This window comes from Corvus brachyrhynchos, unplaced genomic scaffold (genome assembly GCF_000691975.1).
Source record: "Corvus brachyrhynchos isolate BGI_N302 unplaced genomic scaffold, ASM69197v1 scaffold145, whole genome shotgun sequence".
Classification (NCBI taxonomy): domain Eukaryota; kingdom Metazoa; phylum Chordata; class Aves; order Passeriformes; family Corvidae; genus Corvus; species Corvus brachyrhynchos.
The window spans coordinates 56,685-70,099 of record NW_008238344.1 but is presented as its reverse complement, the minus strand read 5'-3'; positions in this window follow the sequence as shown (position 1 = coordinate 70,099).

Below are 13,415 nucleotides of genomic sequence, written 5' to 3'. Positions count from 1 at the left end.
AGCTAAATCTTTTCTGATTCCACGTCTGAAAACCAGCAGCCTGTTCATTTGCTATAAAGCTTATAGGTACAAGCGACTTTTTTTTCAAGAAGAAGACGTGCAAGGCACAATCCTCCTTAGCTGTCACAAAATATTGACAGCTGTCCAGAACACACACAAGCTCTGCTTCCAGCTCCAAGCAGACAAATGGAAATAAAAGCCAAACTGCCTCTTAACAAGATGTCATTGTACAAACTGATGTTCATGCTTTACCTGTATTGATTTCTGTACCAGGACAAAAGATTTTGTTTTTTCATTTCATAAGAGCCATTCTCATTGGAAAAGTCTCAAAGCTATACTAACATTTTATCCTGACAATTTAATTAGGGATTGGTCCAATTCTAGTGCTAAACATTCAGGGATCCTGAAAGCTCTTAACTGTTTAAAAAGGTTGCAGTGATCTGCAGGGCCATCATCAAACAGATCACTGTAGACTCATCCTTGGGATTAAGTCATCTCTATTTGTGAGCCCTTATGTGATGATCTGTTACAGAGCGTAAGTACTGCATGAAAGCCTCTTCAAGGCCTTCACCACCATCTGTGAATTACATTATTAACAATGGTATGAACTTCCTAAGAGCATCTGGTTCTCTCCCCACCCCCTTCTCAAATCACTGGGAAGAGCTCTTCAGTATCAAAACAGGCACAGGCAAAGCTGTTTTCCTCTTTTCCATGCTTCCCTACCTCCTCCCACCCTTCAGCAGCAGAGGATAGATGGGGCTCAGCTCTCCATTTCCATGCCCTGCATGTTTTCTGCACAACCCTTGTTATTGTTAAATAAAGATGGACTAAAACAACTCCATGATGTGTGTACCACAGGCATTTTGCTGGGAAAAGCGGAAGTTTATTTCATGGTTTTGCAGAGGCAGCATCTGAAGCATGCTCAGAGCTGTGCTGAGGCACAACGGGGACTGCACAGTCCCACCCCACAACTCACTTCCCACCAGGACAATTCCTGACATTAACCAAAGCCAGGCAGCAGCCACTCAGCCAGCTTCAACAGTTAACTGCTGTAGCAATAACTTTCTAGATGCAAAGAAGTATTTTGTTATCCCAATTCTTCTCCCACCAAGGATGTTTCAGAAGTTTATTCTGAAATCATGCCAGCTTCTTGTAAACAAGAAGGAGGAAGAAGCAGCATCACCCGGTACACTGGAGCACACTCCCCACTGAACTTTGCACAGAGTTCACATCAACCAGCCTCCTTGGCTGCTCTACAGGATCATTTACTCTTGCAGGAACAGAGCCTTCCTATCTTGTTCTCTACTGCTTGCTCTTCAAACTCAGCTTCTCCTCTTGCTCTATAAGTAGGGCTCCTCGTTGCCTCAACTCTCTGGGCTCATCAGCAGCCGTTTTTCCATTCTGTTTTGCACAATATCATTCTTTAGTTGCACAACAGTTTGCAATTCAGGCATCGTTACAGCCCTGTAACAGACAGCATCTTCCTCTGTCTTAAGTTAGCAGCAGTGTTTCTTGAAAGAAAAGAGCAACATTATGGGCAGCTCCATAAAGACTTGTATTCAGAAGGAAACAGAATCCAAAGCTAACAATCCTGCAATGTGCAGTAACAGGCAGAAAATACTGGGCGGGGGGGAGGAAGACAAAACTGTTTATGCACATATGCACACAAACCCTTCTAACAAACCGTTTCGCTTATGCCCATGTTTCAAATAAACAAATAATCACACACATGTTGAGGTGCTCGGACAGTTGCATCTAGAAGGTGCTACTACTGTAATTAAAGGTAACTACAAAATTTCTCCAAGTTTATAATATAATAGGCAAGTGTTTGGGGTCACCATCAGTCCATGCTCTTTGTGTGGGTTTTAAGAGGAAGTCTGCAGTTACTGCTGACCTCAAGCTACAGGAGGGGAGGAAGCTTCCAGGGCCGTTCTGCCAGGGTTTAATCTCATTATGGTCACTCAGCTTTGGAGTCAGGCAGGTTGAGATGAAGATGGACCACTACCCAAACTCCTGGGAAAGCACAGGGCTCTGGTTTTACACAGCCATTTAAAAAATTCAAGGGAGCCGCAAGAAAATTAAGCAAGTTTTATGAGTGGCTTTAGACAGATGGTTTGACAACAGAATCTTGTCTTATTCCCTACAGTTTATTGGGAGTGGTGTAGGGAGAAGAAAAGTGAAGAAACTGGCAAGTCTTAGAGCAAATTAGTGGCAATTAGAGATAGGCTCTGCCAAGCCCAGCTCCCAGCATACAGTGGGAGCACAGCATCGTATCAACAGGATCTTTATAACACTGGTATCTGGAATGGTAGCAACTAAAATGGGAACGAATTCCCATCTTTCAAACAGTATGTACAGGTGACCATGTAATCAAATTAATTAATATTTTGTTAAATCAGTGCATTGAATATTATCCGATGAGCTCATTTTTGGAGGCAGTTCAATGCCTCACTTCTAGGACTGATGTCAGTGTCACATGCTTGGAGAGGATCAGTCTGCAGCTGGATATTTTAAAGCCTTCTATTAGGAGCACAGAAAAGTCAGCGGATTTCAACAGCATCAACTAATGAATTTTTGTTTTATCACAACAGTTTAGTCACCAGACCCCACTCTCAATATCTCTGTGAGAATATCAGGCCATTTCAGACACTAGATGGAAACCGAAGAGTGCAGCAATTGAGTTGTTTCAACAGAGAAAGTTGTGTTTCAACAGAAAAGGAAATTAACAAAAAGACAAGAAACAGGAAACTCTGATTCTGACTTGCTCCTGATAAAATAATTAACCTTTGAGAAACTAAACTCAGCAGCTGTAAAAATACATAAACAAACAAACAGTAGCAGAGCAAAGGGTGTTGAGCATCAGTAGCACAAACGCTCCAAGCAACAACCTTCAACCCTGAGTTCAAATCCCATTCACTCACAGACCAACTGTGATGTCATCTTTTATTCTGACATAATGCAGGATGTCACTGAAGTTCAGTGGCAAGTGTTCATGCAGGATCTGTGAAGTCTCCGCACTTTGATGCTCGCTGCTTGCACTTTGTACCAACAAGCAGGAACAGATTTGCATTACACAAATAAGCAGTGTCTTTATTGTGCAACCGCATGCGACTTTTTTGGAGAAAAACAATGCTCAAATACAAGGAGTGCTGTGTGCATCAGGCTGCAGAGTGGGTGGCAGTGATGTTGTCAGAAAGCGCTCAGCACCGCTTACCTCCACACCCATTGACTTCAGCAGAAGGCTACATACGAAAAGTCTCTGAAGATGAAGCTGAAGTGTTCCCTAACCCATGGCGCTGTCCATACACTATACTTAAGAAAGAGACAAAACAAAAACCACAGAAGTGAAGCAGCATGAAATTGCAGGGTTTGGGTTTTTACTTTTTAAAGACTCTTGCAGTCCCTGTTCCAGTTAAGAAACCCATCAGTTGTGAGCAAGCCCTTCCCCATACTGCCTGAGCCTTTGCCATGTCTGGAGTGTAGGATGAGAACCATGGTGTTTAATGCACGTTTAGAGTGCTCCCAGAAGACCTTAGATGAAGATGCCTTTAAGTTTCATGGGCAACTCAGCTGTTAAATTGTTCAGTGAGGCTGCCTACGTTAGTCAGGGGCTGTACCAAACACAGAGACCGCACATACAGCACAGGACACGGCCCATTTTACAGATCCCTGGGAGCTTCTCTCCATAAAGTTCACAAACTGTGCATCTGTTTCATGGACAGTTCGGTTCACCCCCACCCAGGCTACTAATTTAATTTGTAATAGTTTGAAGAACAGGAGAGTCAAGGGCACGAAGCCCTAAACCTCCATGAACATGAAGCCCCACACACAGGATTGCAGAGCAAGGAGCTGCTCAGATCCCTCCAGAGGAACTGGCAGAGACCAGGTATTTGAACTTCAGCGTGTGACAGACCCTCCTTGCACTCTGTGAACTTACAGGTGGATAAATGGGTTTGGTGCACAGGCCGCAGATGGGGTCAGGGAAGGCTTCTATAACCAAGACAAACTCACAGTACTCCTAGCAGTTAACTCCAGAGGCGTGTGACTATTTTCAGGTGGTAGCTTTTATCCCAGCTGAAGAAAGAAGAGACTAAAGGAAATAACAAGATCCTTACATGTCCAAGCTCTTATTTAGCTGCTTGTGGTTCAGCAAGGCATTCCCTCTCATTTTAAGATGAGGCTTATAAATTTAGTGTACCTCAAAGATTTTAAAGTGAGCAGAATGCATCCTTCATTCCAGACTATCCCATCTGCAGCCAGAATTCCTCCACACAGAATTCCTTTTTTTTTTCAGAGGTTTGAAGCTATTTGGCAGTTGTATGAAGCTCGGACCAGCCTGCACATTTCTTTCTCTCTCCTTTATTTTTTAAATTTTAGACTTAATGTAGCATGTACTCTCAGAAAGCTTTACAATGCAGCCTTTTGTAGTTAACTTGCTCCAAGCTGGGCCACTGCCAGGTTGTTATCAATGACATTTTAAGGCAGATGAATGAAGTTCTTATTACGGTGACAAGCAGAATTGTGATATGGCACATGCATACAGTGAAAGAAGAGAGCTTGCTATTAGTTTGTCAGGTTAATAAATAAATAGCGATTTCATGAATAAAAGCCTTTTATTAGGAAACAAATGAACAAAATTAATATTTATAAAGCTTTAGTGGTTTAGAGCACCCTTTAAAATAAGATTATTCATTTCAGTCACAGCCACCACCATGGATTAGAGATTCTTGAACACAGCTTCCCCTCCTAATTCTCTTATCATAGCAATGCAAGGCAGAAGCAAAGCTCTGCCTTCTGAACTGTTCAGCCCAGACTCAGTTTGAGATTGACAATATTGAAGGCCCATGACAGCAAACATTTCTGTTACATCTTCAGGACTGCACCTGTTGGAAGAACTGTTGGTTCCTTATCACAGCAGGAAGTTCTCACGTTTCACACAGCGTGCTTCCACACCACACAGAGCACTGAACCCGTGCCAAGCCATGAAGAGCAACGCTCCACATTAGACAAACTACCAGCACTCAGCCAGGAAATCACTCCCCATCTGCCCCAAGGAAAGAGTCTGCACTAAAGCCCCACTGGTATCTCTCATCCTTCAGGATTCTTCAGCATCTCCCACAGCATGTGCAAAGAATGTTCACCACCAAAGTGAAGTTTAAGAAGTGAAGTATGTCCAGGATGTCCCACTTCACAGTGAGCAAATGAAATTCTGACACGCACAGATCGCTTCTCACCTCAAGCTGTTTTTGCCACGTACTCACTTTGGCTCAAGGCATTCTGTGCTCATCTGTCCTCAAATCAAACTTGCAAGTTTAAACTTTAAACAAGATGAGTAATTTTGGGTTGGGTTTTGTGGGGCTGTTTTGTAGCGAGGGGGCTCTTTAGTTTTGGTTCTTTTCGGGTTTTTTACTACTTTACTTTTTAAAATGGGGCACTTCTCAAATTCAGGACCAAGATGTAAGCAAGTGCTCAAGCTTAAAAAATTTATTTTGGCTCATGCCATCTTCTCCTCAAATATTAAAAAAAGGTTCTCAAACTTTTCCCTTCTCCTCAAGGCAAAGTCGAGTTTGAAATTCCTCAGTCATACGAGAACCAGATAGAAACTGCCCCAAAATAACCATCTCAGCCATGTACGGTCAAGATGAACATATCTAAGTTAAACAGAGCTTCCTCCCCAACAGAGCAGTTTCTGGTTTATGTGTAAAGGAGAAAAAATTCCACTTCAAGGACCAGAAGTGTGGGTTGCAGAAGCATGCGGCACAGTTGTTATCTTTGCAGCATGAAGCACAAGTTGAAACCAGGGATCTGTAAAGTGTATGTGAAAAATATTCATTTCACCCACTGAGACTATGCAAACTCTATTCCAGTCATACTATAAACGTTAACTAGTAGTACCTTCCCTTGCCTTAAAGTATCCTACAGCTATGCCCAACTTTTGGGAAGGGGGTTGAAAATATGCTCTGCTCATATTGGTTTTCACTTATAATTTCTTATTTGAGATTCAGGAGCAGAGCAGAAGCTGCACAGAAGGACAATTCCCTCCCAGCACCAAGACAGCCACACAGAGAAGTGCTGAGCGATGCAGTGGCAGGCAAACACTAAAAGCAAGAGATAATATATTAGTATTTGATTCCCATGTGCAACTGTACTGACAACTTTATGCAATATTAAACTCGACCCACACTACAGAGGTAGCTGCTGTCTCGAGATTCATTAAGAGGTGGAATTCAGGCTTACACATTCTATTAACTGCTGCAGAACCAAAATACTACCAAGGAGGAAGAAACACCACAAAGAACAAAAAGTTCTAAGTTGTCCTGTTTCACTTCACTTTTTGAAGTCACAAGCTTGCTCCCCCATGTAAGCTGAAACAACTCAGCTGAAAAAAACAACAGAGCAAACTCCCAGTAATGAAACTCACTAGATGTTCCGAAAGAAAAATATTTGTTCAGAGAGTGAATTAAATCGTTGTCAACCATTCTGCAGTGTGAAAGGGCAAAGGGGAGGGCTGTAATTTCAACCTTTGCACTTCACTCAGGAAGACAATATAGCACCTAGGTAGTTGTTTCCTACCACATCTTGAAGCACTGTATTTAAATACAGTGGTTACAGCATCTCTGAAGAACATGCCCAGAGCTGTTTGTCTTTAAACTATTTAAAACTGTTGAGGAGGACTTCGGAAAGCAAAACAAAAGCAGAAAGACAACAACAGAAACAAAGAACAAAAAAAGAATCAATCCTTATTCCAGAAACACCTTTATCTCGTCACCTAGCATTTCCTCTTGTACCTAGGTTTAGCTCCTGTCCGTAGGTCAGAGAGCTGAGTCACTTCCCTGCCTGCCCCACAGCTACTCATGAGCTAAATTTTCAGTGTGACACCCTGTTTCCTATTGAAGATGCTCCAGGACTCAGAACTACTGCAAGGGAACAGCAGGCTCCAAAGGATACCTGCTACTGTACAAGAAGCTCAGAGACATCAGCTGACTCTCTGCGGTCCATTCAGGAGCTTCAGAGACCTGTGGGAAACTCCATTTTTAGATGGATTGAGTGAAAGGGTTGGTCCTGCACCATTCTGAAGAGTCAGACTACCTCTAACTACCAACCAGCTCTCCTTTGGAAAGCAAAGCATTTTACACATGCAAGGCACATGCCCTATCCCTCCCTCTCATCATCGTGTAAAAAGGGTAGAGATGAAAAGCCTGACATACTTTGTTTCAGGGGTTTTTTTTCTGAAGAATCCTAATGTACACATTTCTCAGATGTCAGCTGTTGAAGCTAAACCAAGCCAGTTGAACAAGTCTTAAAAGTTCTTGCTGCAATTTAAAATATGATAGCTCTGTACATCAAAACAGAAGGGACGTGGTAGCAGCCAGTGAGAATAGGACAGCAACAGTTCCCTGGTACAGGACTGGCTTTCCACATCAAAATTCACTCTTTGGATATTTAATTAAGTTACAAGTTGCAGACCAACTCCTGAGACAACATCTCCGGAATTTACTTCTCCAAGATCCCCTGTGCTTCTCCATTTGCAGAGCAGTGGAAAGCTCAAGCACCAAAGCCACCTCCTGGGCTGTGGTATGAGCTCAGAACAGAGACAGTATGATCTGCGATAAAACACCTCTTTCAAAACAGGTCAGATGAAATATTCTAATGTCTTTGATTACTTCAATACAAGGAATTTACACTGTGGCCTTAAGTTCCCCAGTAATTTCACCCTGAAACAGCCCCCACCAATACAGTAACTTCATTATTTCCATGAAGCCTCAGTTTAGGAGTCCCTTGGGAGGAAGAGGAGGAGCAGTGCACCCAAGAGAAGCGAGTCGCCACAAGCACAAGGCGTTTCAGCGAGTGGAGTGCCACGGGCGTTCCATTTACCAGGGCCATAAGGAGTTCACGTCACAGGGCATTTGCCAGGAGTTTCATGATCGCTGGCATGCACAGCAAGGGTGCGTCTCACCATGGAAGCAACAAGCTGTTAAACTGTGTGACTCATCTCACAGCAACGTTTTCTGCCTTCCGAGGGGAGAGCAGCCTGCAATGAGCAACGCTGATAAGATGCATATTCAGAAGAATTATATTTGGGCAAAAAGCTACTGACACATTCAAACCCGTATATACAGAAACCTGCCCAAATGCTGACTAAAACACGTGAACACACGCTGCAATATTTTAGTATTGCGATAAGACATTTTGCAGATGGTTGGGTTGACAGTAATTTAATCAATTTATATGGCCCAAAAATGGTTTTCAGCCTCCACAATTTTTTATCCCTTTAAACAAAGTGCTCTGGGAACAGCTTCCAGCCCAAAAGTAAGAAAAAGTGCCTGCCTTGTTTAAATCACTGGCTACTTCCAATAGGTATCACTTCTTTTTTCTCCTACTTCCAAGATTCCCCTTCTATGCAAAAGACATGAGCTTCATTGTCGCTACCTAATAATCAAATTAAAAGGACACTCAGGCAAATCAATGGCACAGAGAGGAGATATCTTTAATTCAGTGGCTGAACTAAACAACTGGAACACCTGGAGCAGGCAGCTGACCAGCCTAAGTGCTCTTGAGTGGCAGGGCCAGTTCATATGAAGGCAGCACTGGTCACAAACCAGCAGGTCCATTTGTACTTCTTGCTACTGGCATCAGCAAGAGTCAGACGCGAAGACTGCAAAGCCTTCAACAGCCCCCTCGCTTCAGCTGCTCCCGGGAGGATGTGGTTTGTTGTGACTGAAGAATGAAACCTTGAGCTGCAGGCTGTGATCAGGGAGCAGCTACACTGAGCTAAGCTGCCCAAAGGCTATTTTCCTTTTTTTTTTTTTTTTCATTTCCCAAGACAGAAGAGTTACAGCTTTAGATCTTTCAGGATTTTTTCCAGTAACTGGAAATCCTCGGGCATTACCCCTGCATAAAGGCAGCTCTCTTACAGTAAAATATTTCCAGCAGACTGCTTTGTGGATGGCAGTGTCCACTCAAAATAGCATTTTCCACTTAGATAAACATGCCACTGGCTCCCAGAATGGCTGTAGATGCTACTGTACCCTGTCCTTTTCAACTTAATTTTCATTTCTTAAACAGCAAGAATCAATACTGGTCAGATAATGACTCACTACAGCATCACAAGCTATTTGCATTTTCAAATTACAAGCTCCTTTTCAAAACACAAGAATTTATGTTCCATTGGAACTCAGGAGGTGAAAACTGAAATCAAGCTATCATTGAGATATGCTACAAAAGAAGTTAGATCCCTTAAAAAAAATTTTTTTCATGCACTCTGCAAGTTTTAAGAATGTTTCTCTATGGTTCTCAGCAAGGCTCCAATTCCACTGTCATCATCCTTCTTCTCAGCTGCAAATACTGTCCTCACCTCTAAGGGGACATTGCATTTCATGCACATCCTAGAGGAAACCTGGTAAGTGTGTATACAACAGGCAGCAGATATTCCAGAGAAGGACAAGTCTTCCGTCACAGTTTAACCATCAAACTGCTTTAGGAACAGGAGAGTCTTGTCACACATGAATGCATTTACACACACAAAAACTATCTGTGCTCCAACAGCCTGGTCTTGTCCAGCTGGAGAGAAATCATCTTTTAACAACACAGCATCACACCCAGCAAGAGATGGAGGCCTTCTGGTTCCCTCACAGGACTTTCAGCAGAAGAAGTTTGAAAGACAGGAAGTTACAGATCACCTCACTGAAACAGTTTTATCTCCCAAATGGTGACAGCTGGCACCAGAGGAAACAGGTACCTGTAGGGCACTACAAGATTTGCCTAAAGCAGGAATCAGCTCAATCTTCTGTGCCACTGCCTCCAAAAACTTCAGTTTTCAGAATGAACTCTGGCTATACCTGAAAGACATCAGCTGAAGAAAACCAAAAAACAACAGACGATCATTAATGATCAGAGCATCTTTAAATATTAGGCATCCCTAAGTATTTCATAAGAAGCTTCTGATCTCCCAGCTACATTGCAGTTGCCTCTAAAAATCAACTCTCCATAACCTTATCCATGCAGCAGCAATCAAGACCTTAATTTATTTAAAAAAAAAAAAAAAAAGGAAAATAGAAAAACAAGTTCTACGTGAGATAGACTGGACTTATCAATGATGAAGTAAACTAAAAATTACCACATTGTTTAACAGCAATTACAGGACTAGAGGTAGAGAAATGTTGTATTTAGCTTCCCCATAAAGAAGTGGGGAAAATATTTCCTGTATGTTCTACCAGCAAGGAGCTTCCAAGCACAACATGACAGACACTCCCAAACACATTTCCAGGACTCTACTTCCTGCTCAAGCTGTTCTCCTAGGATTAAGGAGGGGAAGTCCAATGGTTTAAGTTTTAACTTGCTTTAGCATTTTTTTTTTCCCAAACTGCGCATTTTAGAACAATATATAAACAGCATATCCTCTCTTTTTGGGTCAGTCGGTCCCTTCCAATAAAAGCATATTGTCTCCCTGAGGGTGGGGAAGATAAGTGAACTGTGAGAGCAGCCAGGGCCAGATTGCCTGCCCAGCTTCTTCACTTCTCAGGAAAGAGATATAATAAACAAAAGGAAAACAGCACTTTCCAGAAATTAGATACAATTTTTTGGTAACTGCATAAAAATACTTTAAAAGGCCAAGTTTCAATAGATTATTTCCCAATGCAGGTGATTATCAGCCAAGAACTGCCTTGAACAACAGCACATCAGCATTAGCACCAAGGAGCTCACGGCATCTTTGTATTTTACTGTAGCATGGTCCTGTCTGCCACCACTTTCTGTGAACATGGCACATCAGAAGACAACTGTTCTGCTGTAAGAATTGAAGACTGCAGTCTTATTTCTCAAGAGTGACTGCATAACCAAAGGCCAAAACAAACAGCAAAAGTCTGGACAGACAATTAAAGGAATTTTACAAGTCATCAAGCAACCAGAGGGCTGTAAATGTATAATCAACACTTTGCATGAACTACCCTGAAATGAATGCTCATGAGATGCTCTGTGGCAATGAGAACAAGATAAAAACCTATAAATAAAAGCCATCCAATTTCAGTGATTCAGATCAGCTATTCCCCTGAATCCGTAAGAGCCAATTATAACAGTTTATAGGGCACACTTAATGTGAAAAATCCAGTTTGAGGACACCATTTTCACCCTTTCTCCTTGTCTGATAAGTTTATCTCTGAAGCAAAAAGACATCCAGCAATTTAAAAAGAGAATCCATTTCTGTCCTCAAAATTCTTAGTGCCCTGGAAACAGAATTAGACTTAGCCATACGCTTGCACACTGACACGCTTCTCCCTTGCCCACAAGTTGAAGCAGCAAAGTTCCAGCAGTTACCAGATAATCTTTGCTCAGAAACAGCAAGGATACCCTTATTCTACTCATAAAATTATTCAGAGAGATGAGCTGTCGTGTAAAGAGGTAACTTGGAGATAGTCACCAGTCTGTATAGAAGGAAGTTACCGTCAGTTTACAACAGATTGGTTGACACAATTGGACTTAAAAGAATCAAGTCCTCCTGCTGCAGTTGACAGGGGTCCACGAGAATGGGAAGCGTGGCAGACTCACAGGACCGAAGCCTTCCTAAGGACTAAAAATGTGTCTGCCCTGCTCACAAACCCTCAGCAGCCGAGGAGGGAGAATCATCTGAAATGATACCAAAGTTTTGATTAAGAAACAAGAAGTTTGTGGCAGAGGAGGAACACACACGAGCTCTAATGGAAGGAGGGAGAAACAACCCACCCCAGATATCTAAGAGGCTAAAAGGGCAGCCAGATCCTGAAGTGTGGCTAGGAAGTTGCAACAGGAAATGCAGAAGTGTTCAAAATAGCAGTTAAGATTGTGATGAAAATCAAGTTCACTTTATACTGCAAGAGAAGTCTGAGAAAGTGGAAGTAATTATGAAGACCAAAACCAGGCCAGGAATCTGTCACACACTTATTTCTGGATAGGGCACCAAGGCTGTAAAACCACCACTGGTACAGAGTACACCTCCATATCATGGCATGGGAGAAAGAGAATATAGATACATAAACCTAAGGCTGCATCCTATCAGGTTCCACAGGGAGTTATTTTTATATTTAAAAAATAAGTACTATCCAAATATCAGCACGATTTCAATTTAATTTAATTGGTTGGGAAACAGCCTGGCTGTTCCAGATGGAAAAGCTTTAGAGAACACAACTAATTGTTCATATATATATAAAATATTTAACAAAGGGAGGGTCTGTGCATCCAAGTGGGAGAAAGAAGGAAGATGCATCCCAATGGGAGAAAGAAGGAAGATGCCAAGAGAGACCTATCTATTCTCACTAGATGTATTCACTGCTGTAAATATATGGGAAAAGGAATAGTGGAAAGGGTAAAGAAATCAGAGGGAGAAGAAATCTCTGAAGTAATGCAGCACATTAATATTTATAGCAGGTAAGTATAGGTGAAATTAATCTGTGTTGCTAAGTAAACATACTTTAGGAGAGACATGGGAATGAAAGAGGGGGGAAAAAAAAAGAGGTAAGTGTTCTGACAGCTAAAATGCTGTCAGGGCAGGCAGGACCTGTCAAGTAGCTGATCTAGTTTCAGAAGAGGTTACCTAACACAACAAGAAGTATTTTCAGAGTAGTTAGCTTTTTCTCTCCCCCCCCTACTGAGAATGGAAGCAACTGGGATTTCAACTATTCTCTTCCTCCAAACATTGGCAAACCAGGCATAGCAGCAGTATGATAATGCATGAGGTTTTTTAAGGATAAATGCTAACTTAGAACTAAGCGTACAGAAATGAAAGCAAAGCTATGCTATTTTCATTCTCATCCTTGGAAACAGCACATGAGGGTAGGTAGCAGCTTAAGGAGTTAACATGCAGGGGTTTATAATAGAGAAGTACAAACAACAAACAAAACAACAGCCTGTCCCAAGTTTGAAGAGCATAGAAAGGCAGAAGCCTTCAGAGCCGCCTGCCCAACCCAGGCAGCGATGGGAACATCTGTCCTGCTGCACATCTCACTCGGGCATTTGGAATCTGGCCGTTCTGTGTCCCTCCTGGGCTTGACACAGCGCTGTGAAGATTATGTGCACCGTTCGAAAAAAAAGGGGGAGAAAACCACCTTAGCTGTGCGCAAAGGCAGAGCCCGGCACTGGGGATACCCAGAGGGTGCTGTCAGATGAGATCAGCTGAGCACGGCCGGAGCCCCAACCATGTCAGATCGCTTGCACACACGCTTTCCACATCTCCCACCACATACAATGAACACAGAATAAACCGGGCGGATTTATGGAGACAGCCCCGCGCCGCCCCATCCTTCACAGAGGGGCTGGGTATGACTGGGACCCTGCGATACTCTCGGGGCCGGGAGGGAGCTGCCCAGCCCCAGCCCGGGCCTGCTGAGGGGCACCGGGACCCCTGCCCGTCCCCTCGCTTGTCACCAGGCCACAGCCCAGGGGTG